The sequence below is a fragment of the Rhea pennata genome, chromosome 11 (genome assembly GCF_028389875.1).
Source record: "Rhea pennata isolate bPtePen1 chromosome 11, bPtePen1.pri, whole genome shotgun sequence".
Taxonomy (NCBI): domain Eukaryota; kingdom Metazoa; phylum Chordata; class Aves; order Rheiformes; family Rheidae; genus Rhea; species Rhea pennata.
The window spans coordinates 14157255-14172832 of record NC_084673.1 but is presented as its reverse complement, the minus strand read 5'-3'; the positions used below and the strand labels follow the sequence as shown (position 1 = coordinate 14172832).

Below are 15578 nucleotides of genomic sequence, written 5' to 3'. Positions count from 1 at the left end.
TTAAAATCAGTATAAACTAGTTTTACTGAAGTATGATAGAAAACATTTTCCTCAAGTCTCTTAATCTGAATATTAAAATATTAATGACATATCTTTGAGCTTAGACTGATATTATCCAGTATTAATCATGCTTATCCAACAACAAAGTACCTGAAAGACTAACAGAGATCTTGCTGTCATCCAGATGCATTGTAGTGTTAGCAGGAAGCCAAATTCTTGTATGTGTAAATATGAATGAAGTATTTGACTCCATTGACTCGTCTTCCTTCTGACACTATAGAAAATACTAACGAGAGGGCAAGAGGAAGCATTGCTGGACCGAAATCAATTCCATCAGGACAATTTCCTTCATGAATGATAGTATCGTACCTGAAGGGAATTCAAAAAAAATCACACACTATTTCCTTGTGTATTTGATGCCTCTTCTTTTTATTTGGTTCTTACATTAAAAAAATTAAAAAAAACTTGTTCTGACAATAACTGTTTATTAAAATAAATAAATTGTATCTAAAATAGTGTCAAACATTCAAATGTAAAGAACAAAGCTGTTCTTTAAACACAGAAGATGCTTCTATTTATGTAATGAGAAATTATATCTTCCCCTCCCCCAGAAAGGAGCATGAGATTAAACAGATGACTTTGTGGACTTTAAGGTTGGGATTGCTTTGTTATAGCAGAACTCATTTGTCTCTTCCTTTATACAACATCTTCTGCTTTTATTAAAATCATTGTCAAAACATCTAGTCTGATAGTAAGTTAGATTAGCAAGTCACACCTTTATAAAAGATTTGGCAGAACTCCAGTGTTTTGATGTCAGACATGATTACTAATTTGCATTTTAAAGACGTAAAATTCACTCAATGCATCATTTTTCCTTTTGTACTTGTAACATTTTTTCAGAAGAGATGGGAAAAAAAGTGTAAATTTATTTTATGAGTGCTCTCTAAATCTCCAGTAACAACAGACATTGCTGAATCTGGGAACTGGTGGGAGAAATATTTAAAGCATGGAAGGAAACTTACAGATTTAAGGGAATGAAAGATGTGCATATTTTTGCAGAGACTTTCTGGCTCTGCATCCGTTGCAGATTGCTCTTTATTTCCTGACAGCGTAAACTATTTGGTATTGCCTAGTCTGCCTGTGAAATGCCAGCTCTGGTTGCTGACATGAGGAACGCCATCACTAGGAATTACAAGCCATCTTTTCAGCCTCTATCACAAACCTAACAACAAAACAAAATTGAGACCCTGAGTAAGATTCATGTAAACAGAGTGCTGTGCTACACAGAAAGACTCCAAACTGTTTTCTACCACTTTGATCATCTGGATGTAAGCAAGCTCATAGCAGTATGAGCAGGGGGTTGTACCATATGATTTCAAGAGGTCTCTTCCAACCTTAATTATCCTATGATTCTGTAATGGTGCAGTAATTCTACATTTCAGTCATGTTCATATATTCATGCCATTTTGATGGAATAAGAAGTAATGCTGTTGTGGCCAGTTTTCATTAGGTATTAAAAGGCCACATCTGTGATTAAGAAAATTCAGAGGACAATATCTGTCCTCTATTTATTTTTAGTGCCTTGCCAAAGTTCACCTGCTGCAGATTCTTTGAAACACATCTCTGATTTGGAAACTATACCACAGAAAGTTTGTAAAGTAGGAACGTAAGTTGTATCACATAGGCTTTAAATAGATGTCAGGTATTGATGAAAGGTAGCTGATGAACATGGAGGAATGAAGTAACAGAAGATAAAAGTAATCAACAGCTGAAAACAAGCATCTCAGAATAGTAGGAAAATGTCTTTGAAAGTATTGCCTAACATTTACCAGGAAGAGACAATCAGAATCACAAGAGACCAATTGTTCTTACATGACATTATGATGATAGGCATCTTAAACCCAGAAGGAATTTGTCTTAATGTAACAGTCTGGCAATTCCATGTATGGCAGCTTCCAAATAGTATAAACACAAATTGTCTACCAATTCATATAAACTGAAATGTTTTTGTAGTTAGCTGTAAAGGCTGTTAATGGCTTTCATTATATCACTGATAGAGGAAAAAGGTCAGTCAATACTTTTAGGTCTATTTTGCGTAAACCCATTTTGTATTTTTCACAGCCAGAGGAAGAACAGCAGGACAATGGTTAACTAAGGAGAGGATATGAAACCAGATTGCTGGTAAGATGATTTCTCCCCTATTTCATTATTGACTGGACAAGTAAATTAAGCCTATGGGCTAAAGCGTTGGGGAGGATGACTGTGTTATTAAAATGATAAGGGAAGAACAATTAAAGAAGTCCTACTCTGGATTTGGTACAATTGAGAGGAGCATGAAATGCCAAGGAGTTACCATAGAAGCAGGCCAAAATATGATCTTGGCTATGAAGAAAATTGGTACTGGTGAACAAACAGTTTTAAAAGTATGTTAATGGTGAAGTTGTGTGAACTGAAACAGCCAAGATATAAACTGAAAGGAATAAAGGCCTAAAGGCTTATTTTCTCCCCTTTGCTCTGCCCTACAAGATAGTGGAGGAGGATAGATGGAAGACTCACTGAATGTGATCCTGAACATATAGCAGGAAAGGTGTTGGTAAACAGAGTGGCATAGCATTTTTCTCCTTTGTCTCTGGGGACTATGATGATAGGCCAGCAATCTTAATCAGGCACTCCAATAAGATGAATATCAAGTCACAGTTATACCTATTAAAGTCTATGGCAGTTTGTTACCTGAGCAGGAGCAGAGTAGGACCAATGATACTCTGTGCATGAAATAGCTTATTAAATTTCTGCAGTACTTGGATAATTGGCTATTGCTGATGTGTTGACCTGTTCAAATGAAAATTATTTAGGACATTAGGAAGACTAATAAGGAACTACAACTGAGGTATCTCCTTTTAAGTCTGTTTTCAGTCTAAACTAAGTGAACAGTGAAGGGAGTAGCATCCTTCCTGGTCTGTCCACCACTAAAAGATATTTCTCAGCCTTCATAGAGACTGAAGCATACGCTATGCCAAGCCCTTCATGGCTTTCAGTGATTAAAGACCTAAGAGACCAACCTGTTTTCCACAGAAATCAAATTTCATAACGATTTCAATGGAAATAAGAAAGACTCAGAGAAAGCAAGTAGGAAAATAAACACTACCTATCAGAGAATAGAATTTAGCCTACTTTTAAGGATCTGAATCTATGCATATAGAAGGAAGTCAGTATAGTGTTCTTCAATAGCTAGTGAGAAGTATGTTAATAAAAATCTGAGATCACTAAAAATGTTACTCCTAATTAGGCTAAGTCAAATTAATCTCCATTAGGATTTTATCCAGGCTGAGTAAATACAGCGATGTCTGTCAAAACATGGAGTTTTGGTTCCTAATCATTACTCCTGATCTCTTGTAAAATGATCATGTATCAGATGACAGTCTTAATGAAAAAATAATAGATACTCTTTAACTGTCCAGTTGTTACATAGAAGACTATCAGATAGTTTTCTGGGAGATTTGTATTCTTAGTTACAGTTGTGTACCATCTCCTGAAAATGGTGGTTTGACCAGCTATTCTTGTACAAAAAGAAAAGCTGTCTTTATGTCAGCTGAAAAACTGATGGTTAAATTTACTTTCCTTTTGGCCAGTACCATAAAACAGCTTACATGAGTTCCCTTTTATCCTTATTATACCATAGTTGCAGATTCACCATAATGCCAAAACACTGGTTTTCCTATTCATGGTGTGAAAATCTGTCATTAACAAGTAATTATTAACAAGTAACAAATCCCATTAGACTTTTAGGAGTAAGAAATATAAAATTAAATATTTATTTTCAATAGACAGAGTTTGGCTTCTGAACCAGAGGCTATAGTAATAATAACAAGAAAGACAATTTTATACGCATTATCTTTAGAAAGTGTAAAAAAATAGCTACAAGAGGAGATGTGTGTGGAATTATCTTACTGAACATATTATTCAAAATATGTTAGAGATTAGAAGCAATTTCTTGTTTCCTGTGGTAAAAAATATTTTAATAGGAATGTCTGTGGTATTAATAGTATTGTTGCAATTAGCATGTATTGCTGGAATTTAATATACTCTAAACAAAAGCATACACAACTTCTCTTTTTTTGTCTGCTTGTGTTTAGATTTTGTTACAAAAAGATCCCTTGATTTTTATCCAGGTTTGCATTGCAGATACTTCTGAGCATCATGAAGCTTAATCTAGCACTTGACTTACCAACAGAGTGCATTCACAACTGAGATTCATTTGTTTTCAAGGGTAGTATTGGTTGATCTGTTTGATCTTATTTGAATGCTTGAGTCTGCTATCATTGCTGTGGAGCAGATAAGAGAGCAGGTTGGAAAAAAAAATTACGCAGTGTGGGTAGTGATTCCTTTGCTATGCTGGTAACACCAAAATCTCTTCTATTGCACCAGGTAGTGAGCTAGTTTTCTGAGAACAGGGTTGAGATAGCAGTTTAGAAAAGAGAAAGGTGACTTTGCAATAAGACAGTAAGTTGTGCTTGGTAGAAAGTACCTAGGAAACAGAGCAATTGCCCTGAAGAATTGTTCTTTATCCATAATACTGAAGTCAGAATTAGGACTGCAGCTGAAACTTCTGAAGCTTCTGGATATATATGAAATAGAAATAAGCAGTATTTCACACCTTATCTTCCATCAGCTTTTGATTAAGCTATTTATCCATTTTCTTGGACACATATCTTGCTGCACTATCCCTGCTTTTAGAAGGGGACACTTTTTTACCCTAGAGGACTGCTTAGTAATTGCAGCAATTGTATTTTGCTGGCTGTAATTCCTAACTGGAGCACATGCAACTTAGCTCCACAGATTGCCAGAGTCTTACAGATCTTCCAGACACATTTCAAAATATATATCTCTGTGCCCCACTTCATCTTTCATCATTCAGTTGAGTGTGGCCTTTCAACTGCCATCCTAACAGAAGCAGCAGAGCTTTTTATGGAACTGATCATACAGCAATTCTTGAACCACTGCTATTCTGCCTTCCTGGTGGTGCCATTTCTCTTAAATGCTGAGTGGCTCCTACGTTGCATAGAAATGTAGGTAGTGCTCTTTGCGCACATATTTTTAGGCAAAGTTTGCCATCCTTTTATAAAAGTTGCCCTGAACTAACAGCCTAACTAACAAGAGGTCCTGCATGTTGTCCAACTAGCATCTTCTCTGTTGCCTGATGAACAGGCAAAGTGATCAGTCAGCACAGTGATGAGAAACAGAAGGGTCCTTCCTGGTCTTGTTCATTGGTCTACAGTGATACTGTGGAGGAAAAATTCGCTCCAAAGCTGTAATTCCCTCTTAAGTTCTAATTATTTATATTTTCCTTGTTGAGTTGCATCATCTCAGGAGAAAAAAAACGTGCATAGACTGACAGCAGGTTTTATATAAATCACTTTTTAAAAAAATCTGATCTGAAGAATGATGACCTTTCTGTTAAATGAGTAATTACAGATAAAATGTCTTTTCTGGCAATTTTTCCAGAAGAAAAGACAGATTTTAATTTGCACTGTAACTATACTAGGTAGAAACAATCAGTTCTCATTGAGTCTAGAACATTTGCAGGGAGCATGAAATCTTCAACAAATATGTCAAGTTTAGAACATTAGCTTAATTTCTTTGTCAGGTTCTTGAGTTCTGTTGCTGTCTTTGCTCTACTATTCCACTTTTCCCTCCTCTGTAAAAAATATTTCAGAATCCTTTTAACTTTACTTGCAAATACACTGTCTTTATTTTCCTTTTTGTTCTTTTAGTTGTCTAGCAACAAGATTTTCAGTGACTTGCACTGTAGTTTCGTCTGAGTTTATCGCATTGGGTCTAGCCTGGAGTGAAGGCTCATTATGTTTGGCTTGGTACAATTATGGAATAGTAGGTCTATCTTTGCTTCAAAGTTGAGAAGATGAGTAGGCAAAATGGTTTCAGAAAAAGGGTATAAGGCCCAGGCAATGTAAACCACATGATTTTGACATATATCAAATTTATGCTATAACTTGAAAAGAAGGAGTTCTTAATCTTAGTAAGACAGGTAAATTGAAGTGGGAAAAAAAAAGAGCTGCTGAAGGAGAGCAGGTAATACAAAATCTATTTTTCATCTTCCACAGATATAGAACATTAGAAGTCTTTCATATAGCAAGGCCTGCATGATGAGATTTGAGGCTGGGTATGGTACCTTTAGAAATTGAGTAGAGGCAGTGTATTTCATCAGAAAAGACCCCAGTGAAAAACAACAAAACCTACAAACGACCCTAATGCACGTATATGTCAACATTCACTAATGCATTGTTCAGTGTTTCGAGAAAAGAAGAATAAAGGGACACAGAGCCAGTGGTAGGCTAATGCCCATGTCTTAAAGTTTGTAACAGATGCTGAGGCTTATTTTGAGATACATAGGGTCAAAGTTCTAATGTGCTGTCAAACTCCAGCTTCAAATAATTATTAGCATTCAGTGCCTCAGGGATTACAGGACAGGAATGTTAAATCGAGCAGTCTAAAACTTAAGCAACCCTCATTGGAGAACAATGAAGAATTTGTCACAGGTCACTCAAGAAATGCATAGAGAAATGAGGACTAAAATTCTTCAGATATGACCAGTTCATCATGTAATTTTAAGAGCTTCCCTCCCCTGTAAGATATGTTGAAGTTTATGTTCATTTGGAATCCAATTAGAGCAGTACAAGAAGTTAGAGCTCTCCAGTTCATATGTGGTATGTAGCAATAGGCATGCACAAAATGCATCCACAGTCTCAAAATAAGCTGGATTTACTTAAACTGTAATTTAAACTGCATCTAGTTAAAAGTTAAAGGCTGTCATCAGGTACAGTCAATAGCAGATAGTATAGTACTACTAAACAGGTGATAATAGTGACTGCAAAATGTTTGGCCTCATAGTTAAATGGTACTCTGGATTTGAAGCCAATGAGTGTCATAACAGATTATGAAGTCTGTTAAATATTCAGGTCATGAACACCCAAATTCAAATATAACTAATTAGGTCAGCAGCTTGTTTCTTGGGCTGAGTGACATATTTTGAAATTTTCTCTGTACTCAGAAAAAGGGGGGAAAAGCTGACTAAAGCATTCGTCTTGACTTACAATGCAGAGAGGTTCCAGCCACTAAGCAGACTGCTGATCTGAAAATCCCAAATCTCTTCTAAATTAAACATTGGGGATGTCTGAGAAGGCCGAAAGTAGCAATGTATTCATAGAGTGAAGTGGGTCTTAGTGGTTGACTACTATGCCAGGTAAAACAAGTATCATGTATTTTCCAGGGCTATAGCAGCAATGTGGACTTCTGGGTGATCCAAGCTAAGGTTGTTTGTCCAGCGTTTATGTCTGCAATTTGTGCATCATCCTGAAAATATTGGTGGGTTTTAGTCTCCAAGTAAAGTAAGCTAAAGCTTTTATTTTATTTTTAAAGTGCTTTGCCTCTTCCTGATTATTCACTGAAGAGCTGGTTGACTGTTGATAATACCTTCTTCCTAGTTCCCTAAATCATCAGGCTCTGTTATTCAGGCATCCCTAGGATTCAGAAAGGCCTCTAGGCTAACACTATTAGTCTTTATATTCATTACAATGGTTATCATGAATTATAATCATCCCCTAACATGCTTATGATGACCAAACACACAGCTGTTAAGAGAGGACCCAAAAATCGTTAGTTTGATGTTTTATTCCCCTTGTTTACTCTGCTTCTAAAGCCACTAAGTAATGTTTTCTTATTACATAACTTTATGCCTCCCCCACAAGTTGACATATTTCTGTTAGTTCAGAATTGGGCCTCATGGGGGTGCTATGCCATCTAAAATAATTTGTATTGCATTACACTGTGGATGGCCTCTATAGATCAGAATAATATAGTGACACATATTTGGAGGAGAAAATTCCTTTCCCTTTCTGTTCCCTTTCCCTTTTCAACATGCTCTGTTCCTTTATTTCCCACTGGATCTTAAGAAGAACTTAAGAACTGAGTTTCTCTTCCACCAAAGAAGTCTTCAAATACAGAATAGATTTTTTCCAGACTAAAACAGCACCTCTCTTTGTGCAGGTGAAAAATTTTGTCAGGTGAAAGAAAGCAAGAAAAGAAAAATGCATACTTCAAGAACTGCAGTCGTTTCTAAATCATACCAGGATAAATACATTTCAAGGAGGTTACAAAAGATTTACATCTGCCTGTGATTAGCATCCAATTTCTAGCAACAGAAAGCTAAAAGCTGGTTTTGATGGTGCCTATCTGTGACATTATTTGGAATGTGTTCCCTCTTTTTCTAAGTCATCAGCAGCCTCTTACCTTCTTCTTTTGTGATCAACAGCTAGACATGTACTAAGGTACATTAACAATTCTAATGCCACTTTACATCTTCAAAGCACCAAAAAGAATCTAAGAATATCTGTATAACTTCTAGGTTTTCATCTTATTATTAAGGAAAGGATGCAAGTATACAGTGAACTTTAAACTGGTGAGCATATACACTGACAATATTAATCCTTTCTTATGTGACCGTCATGAGTCTATTCGTGAGCTTAAAGCTGAAGAGCTCTACTGAATTGGGAACTGCATTCTTTTTGCTTAGTGAAATCTGCAGCAAAGGCTTTGTGCATGCAGCCATTGGAACCTTCCAGGTTTTCTAAAAACTTGCCAAACGAGTCTGAACTTGGAATATCCAGGGTGTCTGTGAAGGCCAGTAACAATTAAGCTGGGAGAAACTGTGGGGAGACAGGTCTTGATCACGCAACCTGGAAAATAACTACAGTACTGAACAGAACTCCTATGGAAGAGTCTTGGTTAAGGCAAGGACTTGAAATGGTTAGGACAACGTATGGGACATGCAGCCCATGTCATGCAGCTAGCAGCTCTGTGTTGAAGAGTATTTTTTGTAATTTGGTTAGGGCTCTGGTTTATCCAGCATTATATCTCAAAACGCAACAGTCTCTGGAGTGCCACTGGCTAATTATAACTCTGGGCCTTCTACTAGTGCAGGCCTCTACACTAGGAGCCATTGAAGACAGATACAGCTTGGTATATCAAACAGCAAGTCTTTGTGTCTATGGCGCTTCACCTGTGAATTGGTAACAGCAGCAAAGCCAATCCAGCTCCACTGAGCCCACCAGTTTTTTCTGGTCTATGCTGATTTGATCTGTAAACAGAAGCCCAGGTAGCCAGCACAATGATACAGATTAGGTTTCTTCTTTGCCCTGCCAATAAGAGGCAATTTCAGTAGTCACAAAGTTTCAGCATTTAGGCTGAAAAGCAATTTTTGTTTAGAGAGATATTACCACTATTCTTAAACTCTTGTCTCTTCCTCATGTTTTAAGCCTGCTGGATTTTATGTGCCTATTGTAACCCTTCTGCAGCATATCTTAATGGGAGAGAATACCATCCTTGCTTTGTTAAATGCTCCAGGAGTTAAGTTTCCTGCAACATATGCCTCTCTTCAGGACAATCTGTGTGACCCTTACTATAAAACGGCTATTTCCTTAAAAACATGTATTAAAAGAAACACCACTGGAATGGCAAACAGCATGCATAAGCAGCAAAAATACTTTTTTCCTGAAAGATACTCATGGCTTCTAGGAAATCAATTTTCCTTTCTTGCATGATTTGTCTTTGCTAGGTCTTGGGTTTCCTCAGAGGCCTGACAATATATACCCCATTTTACCCTAGATCTTTTTCCTTGTTTTCTCCAAATAGTTCTTTTTTTTGAGGCTGCTTCTAATGTGACATTTCCTTTATGTTTTGGACTGCTTCTTTCTACATTAGGAAGTGTTACAGAGAACAAAAACTGGATTTCAAGCTAGAAACTTGCAATCTACCTTATCCATTCTGCTATGCTTGAACTTCACATTACCTGGTATCCTGGCTGCCTAGTTTGTTTAACTAAAGATGATAACAACACAAAAAGGCATACAGGCCCACCACATACAGGCATTTCACTTTTAGAAGCACTAATATTCACTTTCTTTCGTATAGAATAGCTAGAAATTGAAGTGTTCCCTCACATAAATTAGACCTCACATAAATGAATGGAATAGTCTAGATTCAGACTCTTAGCTAGCACTGAGACACAGTGCTGTACTGCTTTCCATTTAGGTTTGCCACATACAATAAATGCAAAATCTTTAAAATATGAAGTGGAAAGTGGAGAAAAATTGAAGCATTTGCCATATCCCCTTTCTGACTTCAAATATCCTACTTTGGACATATGCCATTCTAAGCACTACGCTGGTCTTTTGCTCTTTCAGCAATACACTAAGCATAAGCAAGTTCCGCACCTATACAGCAATCATCACTACCTGCACCTAGACTCTGGATGTATCCTTGTTATGCTACTGTAAGTGTTTAATAAAGAATGTTCTTCCAACGTGATAAAAAAACCAAGAGATACTAATTGGGAGTACCATTTTGTTTCAGCAGAATGGTTTAGCTTAGGGACCAAGAGCCTTTATACAAAGCAGGGAATAAAAACATTGTCCATTAGTATATGTGTATGGACAATATCCATAGTACATGCACCGATACATGCCTCCTATGTATAGGATATCTCAGCAGCAAGGATTTCAGTTCTCTACATAAGCCTGTTAGGAGTTAGGTTTAGCGCAGTTGGTTAGAGCGTTGTGCTAATAATGCCGATGTCATGGGTTCGATCCCTGTACAGGCCACTCATCTGAGGGTTGGACTAGATGATCTCCAGAGGACCCTTCCAACCTTACTGATTCTATTATATCCCAAATCAGCTGATATAAGATAGTGTAGTGACTGATACCGTGAAGCAGCAGGAATTCTGTCAGGAATCAGCTCTCTGTTGTGTTGAAAGACATTTCTATAACAAACTGACTAATTTGTTGGGTTTGGTTTGTACAGAACAGTACAGAAAATGGAAGAACCATAGGAAAGATTGTTAGAACAGGAATGAAAGACATGAATTCGTATTACCTGACAAATCTGATTTTCCATATGGCCCTAAACCATATGATCCTCACTCTGAGGTGAATAAAGAGGTTGTATAGCAGAGTTCTAACAGGATAGTTGTGAAAGTGTGAAAAATATCCAGAAAACAGAATACATGCAACTATTAAGTCTAAATTAGAGATTATCAGTCTCAAAGTGAGCAGAAAAATCATCATAATTACAAACATAGTCATAGAAATGACAGCAAAATCAACAAAGAATTCCCATGGAAGCACGAAGATTTTACCCTGAAAAAGTGTGACCTTTTCAGGAAACACTTGTGCAAATTAAATATTCTTTTCCTCATAATGAAAATCTCCTGCTTCATTCATTGCTTCTGCAAAAAAGCTGATAGTATAGGTAAAATGCATCTGTTTCTTGATACCTCACAAATAGCAATGTTTGCCATTTCTGATCATGATTCAACCTAAAACAATACCTTGTGGCTCTTTCAGGCATTGGTATAAGCCCACAAAAGGCTCTAAATGTAGTCTATTTTTCTTAAAGACCCACACAGCCTATAAAAAATCCTTATCACTAAAAGCTCTTAGATGCTTATCTTTGAAAGATTAACATTAGAATTATTTACGTCTTTCATTCCTCATCTTTTATTCTTCTCTTAATATACTATCTCTTCTTTCACTGAAAAATACTATCACAGGTTTTGTGGAGTACTTGCATAGAATGAGAAATATTTTGTTTTGTACTTTTGCTGAAGAGAAACAAGGGTTGGAACACTAAATGCCAGAGTTTTCATGAACAGATACAACTTCATTTTCAGCTGTAAGCAGTTTGCTCATTTCCCGCAGAAAAGTTTGGTTTAGAGGGGCTGGAGCAGGTAGGGTAAGCTGTTCACTATTTTATCCCTTTACATGCTTGTTAGGAACAGAATTAACCATACCAAGACACACCATGTGTCCAGCAAGTCTTTTACTCTGCCTTCAGCAGGGATAGATACAACCCTGTCTGTACCATAACCCATCTAGCCATCTGGGTAGTAACAGCAGAAGTGGAATGAAACTTCTTGCTTTCTGCTCCCTGCCAGCTTATTTTCAGGCTTATCAGCTTATGACCAGCTTATTTGCAGGAACACTTGGAAGAGACTTTGTAGAATGGAAATCTAATTTCATTACAAACATTTACTAGTCAGACTGAACATTGTTAGTACATGATTCTTCCATTTTCCAAAGGGCTGCATTGTTACTACAAATAAATTAGAACTACGAACTTAGTTTCCCATTTTGAAGTCCCCAAGGGATAAGACATTGTGCTCTGGGATCCTGGCTAGAGATCAAGCAACACACTTCAAAGTTAGATATCAGAACAGTGAAAGTGTACTGCTGGGGTGGGCTGTATAGTTACTACCAAACCCAAGCCAAATAATTGTACCACATGTTCTGCTTTTAAGGGTTTTGAAAACCAAGAGCTTGATGCAGTCTATTACAAAGGAAGTGAGCCTTTGAAAGTTTTCAAATGCAGGTAATCAAAGAACTGTTGGTCAGAAACAGACAGACTTTTACACACAAGCCTTTTTCAGGTCTTTCTAAAAGATGAGCTAATAAATTTCAAATTCCCCACAACCATTGTCTTGTATCTCTGATATAGTTGAATACATCAAAATTGGGATACTGGGAGATCAAGAGGTATGGTTGAAGTCTACCTCCATTACATGCTGCTACTTTAGCCAAGGGACAAAGTAGAAGAGAGGACCCTAGTGAGGAGGTAGATGACTGAATAAGGCAAGTCCCTCAACATATACTGCAAAGAAAGTGATATTCCTGCATCAGTTACACAGAAAAACTGAATTCAATATTTAACTTTATTACATACTTCACTATACACATATCACTAATGTAAAGCTTTATACCGAAGAAGTTGGGCTTCATTTCTTCTCTCCTGCCAATGGATCTTGTGTTGTTGGGCTTAAGGCCTGCAAACACCCTATAGTTTACAACCTTGAGAAATCCCAAAGCAATCAAAGTTAACTACAGTAAGCTTAGCTACTACAGAAATGCTGCTAGACTGAGGGCTAAAGTCTAATTTTCTAGTTGCTAACTATGGCTGAATAAATCTCATTGAGCAAACAGAAGATGCTGAAATCACAGGTAAAATGTGTAGCATGCAAGGTCACTTTTGACACATTTCTGTTTTGCTCAGCATATGGCAACTGCACTTGGTCAGCTTGTTGGCCTCTAAAAATATATATATATATTGTAAGGCTGTTCTCCAGCTGTCACTGAGGGTGAGGTATTGACCATCCTTCAAATGCTGTGTGCCTGTATTACCGAAACTTTTGTCTTGGATTAAGTCACATCTTCCCTGACTTGCTATATTCTGATCCACTTCAGGTACGTATTACAGGGCAGATCTTCAGCCATTATTGCTGAGGCAGGAGGCACTTTGAGCTCATAGCATTTTATCTTCCATTCCTGCAGCAACTCAGCTAACTTAATTTCCAGAATAACAACTTAGGTGCCAAAATAAATGCTATTTAAGGGAACAGGAGAAGAAAATTAAAATTAGAGTTCAGATCAACTTCTGAGAGTTCTGGCTGAATAAATACTTCATAGATTAGTAGTCTTTTCTATTTTTGTTTTTTAAAAAACCAAAATTGATTCATACATGAAAGTTTAAGGAGTGTTAAAACCCTCAAACCTAGACAAGATCTGTCAGGTTGAACAATGCATTGAATTTAGTCAGAAACTTTTCTTCCAGGATTCTACAACTGCATTATTTACATAGATCTGTTTTCTTTAAAACTTTATGTATATTTGTATTCTTATGATAGTTCCTTCAGGTTCTATATAAGCTAGACTGCTTTAGCATATATATCTTATATGTACAGATTTATGCATCTTGTCTGGCTTTATTTTACCAGTAATTTGGGGATTGTTCAGTATTAAGATACAAGCAAGCTCATATGAACTATTTGCATGAATAGGGACTAGTTTCTGAAGAAGTTTGCTGTCGTGCATCTGCAGTGCTGTATTTATGTTTACACTTCATAAAGAGAAAAATCTTTTACAATGAAACAGATGGTAGTAAGGATAGTGTTGCACCCTTTGAAGAGATGCGTCAACATTTTATCATTAAGATTTTTTGAAGAGAAAGTAGCTTTTATTATGATGGAAAGTTTTATGAAAAACAGCAACTGCAGTAGGAATCTGACAAACAAGCAGTTTCTTTGGTCTTTGGTAATAAAACACATTTTTCTTCATATTTTGTTTGCTGAGGATACAGGAGAGTGTTTTCCAGTAGTCTGATGGAAGCCTCCAAAAATACAAAGAAAAAAATATTAAATTAAAGGAAAAAATAGATTAAACTGATTTGAGAAAGTCAGTTTTTTTCCTCCTGCAAAAAACACAACCTTATAGTGTACACTTCCCTTGTATAAAAAAAATACCTGTCCCAGAACATGGAAAGGCTACATTTTTGCTAGGTTTAAGACTTAGTGCAGCTCTTGTATACAGGATGCTCATGTGTTGTCCTGGTATTTCTTAAACACTCTACACATTTAACCGGTTAAGAACCATCACAAAACCTTGTTGTAGAACCAATCTATAAGTAAAGAAATAGACCGAATTACAGAGTACTGACATAAGATGGCTTGTCCTACTTCATAATTGTCCACCATCTCTCATCCCTGTCAAAGCTGACATGATTGAGCTCCTTAGTCTGGCACAAATAAAGAACAATTAAGCAGGCATAAGTTGTCATAGGCCAGCATTGCCTAAGTCATTGCAGGAGAGTCCAGGGCAGCTTTACTAGTCACAGCTGCACAATTTCTTTTTCTTACATATAGTTAGTTTGCTACTGCAGAGAGAGATAAGAAGTTGATGAGTTTGGATGCCTTTTCTATCCCCAGACTAGCACTTGAGCTGTAGTCTCAACTCACCCTTTTGTCTTCTAGAAAGATGGTGGTGGTGGGGGGGGTGTACCAAAACTGGCATGGGAAAATATAGCTTTCACCTCTCCAAAACTGAAGTAGTAAATTTAATCCACCATATGTTAACATAGAAGCTTATGGTTACTTTTCATAAAGAGGAAAATCTTTTGCAATGAAGCAGAGGGTAGCAAGTGTGTTGCTTACAATAATTTATACAAGTGTTTTACTGACACTGAGCAGAAATACAAGCCCTGTAAACATATGAACAACTCTCCAAGAGGGTGTCAGGAAGCAGCAAGGGCCACCTGCTCTCTAAGGAACAGGGATATTCCCTAAGGGGGAGGGATACTACAGCCAGGGCCTCACCAGCCAGCCCAAACCACAGTACCTGAGCCAGGAAGTGGGGCCAGTCACTGGGTCCAGCCAAGAGCATAGATCTTCAGGTAAGTCTGTGGTGACAAGGCAGGTCTAAGGAAAAGCCTCAATACACAGGCCAGGTGAGGATAACCAGGTTCAGACCGCTCCCCACGGGATCCAGGGTCCCCACAATCACTGTGTAGGCTCATAGCAAAGAGGCAGAAACAAGATCAAGACAGGGAAACAGCAGGTTAGTGTCTGGATTAACAAGGTCTATAACCAGGCACAGCTGTGACTAAGCTAAGACCAACATTCCTGTGATATAGCTCAGGCAGAGAATGAAGGCCATGCGTTGAGCTTAAATATTGCTCCT

General features: G+C 37.3%; 1 long non-coding RNA gene across 3 annotated transcripts in view; it reads left to right on the top strand.

Moving 5' to 3' along the window:
- The window catches only part of LOC134145382 (uncharacterized), a 37776-nt gene that overhangs the window by 9754 nt on the left and 12444 nt on the right, over positions 1-15578 (top strand). For 2 of the 3 annotated variants that reach the window (XR_009959591.1, XR_009959593.1), the window contains exon 4: positions 2122-2181. This is a non-coding gene — a long non-coding RNA (uncharacterized LOC134145382). Of the gene's footprint in view, positions 1-280; positions 415-2121; positions 2182-15578 lie in introns of those variants that run through there. The other variant, XR_009959592.1, reaches the window with a different exon arrangement.